Consider the following 4,205-nt stretch of genomic DNA (forward strand, 5'->3'; position numbering starts at 1 on the left):
TGAGGATTTTGATGATGAGGGTGTTAATTACATTATAATCTTGTAAAATAAATTTCATGTCTTCACAGCATATGATGTACTTTAACATGGATGAGGTGCCTAGATAGATAACGTTACTACCTCTGCTAGCTTTAACCTCACAAATGCAGCAGGTACCTTCACAGACATTTAAAGTACAAAAGAAGAAGAAAGAAGACTCTTGGTTGGTGTACTCTTGAAAAAAAGAAGTATGTCAGTATGAATTATAAAGAAACTATAAATATAACTTTTAATAGGAACAATAAAATATAATCTCCTCACAGATAACAATTAAGATTTAAATAGCACCGATGAATATCAGTGTAACTCTGAGCGGCAGTGGTGACGGGAATGAGTGACTGATGTGAATATTCCTAAATTGGATTATTCTGCGTAACCTATATAGACTATTGCTGTTTTGTGCTGTTGGTTATTATGATTGTTCACACACAAGGTATTGATCAAAATATATCAAAAAAAGGGGATTCTCAGGATCACATTATTTATCTATTCAGCAATGAAGGGTTTAATGAGCTGATGGGTTACCCGCCAATAGTAAGTGTGGAGAAAAGTAAAGTGACCGAGTGAATCTGCTGTCAATATTAGACCAGAGTGTTCCCAACTTTCCAGTTTACTATACCGGGTATTCCCATGTGGTCTCCCGCCTGGTACTGACTCGGCCCTATACTGTATAGCTTCCAAGATCGGACGAGATTGGGCACTTGCAGTATGGTGTGATAGTAGGTCAAAGGAGTACTGATTGCCTCCTCTCCGGAATCATTGATGAGAGTTCAAGAAATAATGGAGATATTGATAGAAATAGTGCGGGATCTGCTGTTGGCGTTAGGCAGTAGGATAAGCCTACCAATTGGGAAACTGCCATAGGTGAAGTTACTGGATCGCCAATGAGAGTCCCTGAAAGGGAATATCAAGGGAGTGTTCTCTGATATACCTATTGGCGGTAAAGAAACTCACTCATGGCCCAGCCTGAGGACTGGGGGTAAAATATTAAGGCTTATTGCGGCTGGTACCGGTTAGAGCACAATCGTTCATGTCATTATTATACTGAGTAATTTGACGTAAAGTGATAGAGAATTTCACCCACATGTACTGTGTGAACCCAAGGACATGTGGTTACTTGAGTGCCTTCAGAGTTAATTCTTTGCCTGAATTTACCATGACCAATGATTATTGAAACTGACTGAGTATAAACATCAGGGTATGGTATGGCTAAGTAATGTGCCTAAAGAGTCACAACCATGTAAATTTTGCTGACACTATATTTGTAGTGAATCAGGCAACTGAAAAAAGAAGGGTTTTTGAAACAGCACTGTACAGATGATCACAGGAAGTGAGCAAGCCAAGTCTTCCTACAGGCAAAACGCGTCTTCCGGGAGCACGGGTGGCGGTGGTGACGGGACCTACACAGCGCACCTCTCCCAGTGGCACTTCCCAATTGCGGGCGAGTCACTGTGTCCTTACAGCTGCAGTACCAGCAAGCCACCTCCTACCTCTCCAATATAGATGGCAGAGATACAGGAGTCACACAACACATACCGCACTTAAGCATATGCAGGGACGGGTGAGTGAACATACGGTTCCTTCAGTCTCACACTAGCAGGGGTCTTTTTCTCTCCGACAGTTACAACAGCAGCCCAGCAGGTCACCTAGTCCATCTCATTTTCACAGTGGGTCTCTATTTTGATCTATTCCCTGGTCCTCCCGCTGTTAACAGGGGCCAATAGAGTATGTTCTCTACAGCAATAACCTAGGCAGACTGTGCTGACCCCTCATTTTCACAGAGCAGGACCAGCTTCATATGTCAATTCAGACACGCTCATTACCAACGTCCTACTGCCCAGAGGCAGTTCATAGTGTGACCATATAAGCCAGTCTAATTTGACTGTCCATTGTAGTCTGATGGTTTTGAATGCACAGTTTGTCTTACTGCCACTGCAGCTAACTTTCCTTTTGATGTTTTTTATTTACCACTGTAAAATGAAATGATTTTACATGCCCTGACTTAAGCTCTCTATGCCCCTGGGCATCGGCCTTAGTAGATGACGTTGATGGACTTGTATCATCATGACTGGTGGCAGCACTAGTATTTGCTTCCTGCTCTCCTCTTAATTGCTAGTCCTCCATATCTATCCACAAACATGAATGAACTGGGGTACAGCACACACCACAATTTGTGCAACATTTTTTATAGAAATAGTAATCAAACACTGCGCTTTAATTTCATCATCAGTGTTGCACAATATGTGCATGAGTCAGAAATAGTAATCTAACACTATGGTTTAATTTCATTAACAGTGTCGCACACTATGTGTATGAGTTTGAAATAGTAATCAAACACCGTGGTTTAATTAAACCCACAGTGTCACATAAAACATGTATGAGTTAGAAAAAATATATTACTATGATACCACCTTCACCAACACTGTCGCACAATACATGTGTGAGTCAGGAATAGTAATCAAAAACTGCGGTTTCATTTCACCAACAGTGTCGCACAATATGTGTATGAGATGAGTATGAAAATATAATACTGTGGTATCACCTTCACCCACAGTGTCGCACAATAGGGGTAATTCTGAGTTGATCGCAGCAGCAAGTTTCTTAGCAGTTGGGCAAAACCAGGGCCCTCATTCCGAGTCGTTCGCTCGGTAATTTTCATCGCATCGCAGTGAAATTCCGCTTAGTACGCATGCGCAATATTCGCACTGCGACTGCGCCAAGTAATTTTACAATGAAGATAGTATTTTTACTCACGGCTTTTTCTTCGCTCCGGCGATCGTAGTGTGATTGACAGGAAATGGGTGTTACTGGGCGGAAACACGGCGTTTTATGGGCGTGTGGTTAAAAACGCTACCGTTTCCAGAAAAAACGCAGGAGTGGCTGGAGAAACGGGGGAGTGTCTGGGCGAACGCTGGGTGTGTTTGTGACGTCAAACCAGGAACGACAAGCACTGAACTGATCGCAGATGCCGAGTAAGTCTGAAGCTACTCTGAAACTGCTAAGTAGTTTGTAATCGCAATATTGCGAATACATCGTTCGCAATTTTAAGAAGCTAAGATTCACTCCCAGTAGGCGGCGGCTTAGCGTGAGCAACTCTGCTAAATTCGCCTTGCGAGCGATCAACTCGGAATGAGGGCCCATGTGCACTGCAGGGGGGCAGATATAACATTTGCAGAGAGAGTTAGATTTGGGTGGGTTATTTTGTTTCTGTGCAGGGTAAATACTGGCTGCTTTATTTAAACACTGCAATTTAGATTTCAGTTTGAACACACCCCACCCAAATCTGACTCTCTCTGCACATGTTATATCTGTCCCCCCTTCAGTGCACATGGTTTTGCCCAACTGCTAACAAATTTGCTGCTGCAATCAACTCAGAATTATGCCCAATACGTGATCGAGTCAGGAATAGTACTCAAACACTGCTGTTTAATTTCACCAACAGTGTCGCACAACACGTGTATGAGGCTATGAGTACTAAATAATAATATACTGTGGTCTTACTGGTAGTGTCACAGTAATCATAAAAAATTAAATAAAAACTGTATAGTACACTGGGGTACAGCACAAACTAGTATATATATATATATATATATATAGGTAGACAGAGCACCCCTTGTTGTCAGATACTCCACTAGACAATAGACAGAGCACACCTGGGCTAATACTTATAGGAGTTGGACACACCAGCCCCTGAATGTGTACTTGGGGTTTTTTTTTTAACACTGGGGCAGAGGCCCTGGATGTATATTATGGACAGATCACCCCTTGTTGTCACATACACCACCAGATAACAGACAGAGCACCCTGGACTGATACTGATTTTTTTGACACTGGGGCATAGCCCTGGATGTCTATGGACAGATCACCCCTTGTCAGATACATCACCAGATGACAGACAGAGCACTCCTGGACTGACACTGAGGACACACTAGGTCACACCAGCCCCTGGATGTACACACAAGTTTTAACACTGGGGCAGAGCCCCTGAATGTATATGGATTATGACAGATACAGAGCATCCATGGACTAATGCACCAGCCCTACAGCAGCCAGCAGCCCCATGCCCACACACCAAGCCAGAAAGCCCAGCAATGAGAGGGACACGTCCGTACAGTGTACTTTTCACATCCGGAGTAAAAAATGGTTCAGATCGCCGGGACCTTTAT

The 4,205-nt window shown here is 43.0% G+C and overlaps 1 pseudogene; it reads right to left on the reverse strand.

The window, feature by feature from the left end:
- Positions 1-646: 646 nt before the first annotated feature.
- LOC134953931 (5S ribosomal RNA) lies at positions 647-764 on the reverse strand (annotated as a pseudogene).
- Between the last annotated feature and the right edge of the window lie 3,441 nt (positions 765-4,205).

Source organism: Pseudophryne corroboree, chromosome 8 (assembly GCF_028390025.1).
Source record: "Pseudophryne corroboree isolate aPseCor3 chromosome 8, aPseCor3.hap2, whole genome shotgun sequence".
NCBI classification, from domain to species: Eukaryota; Metazoa; Chordata; class Amphibia; order Anura; family Myobatrachidae; genus Pseudophryne; species Pseudophryne corroboree.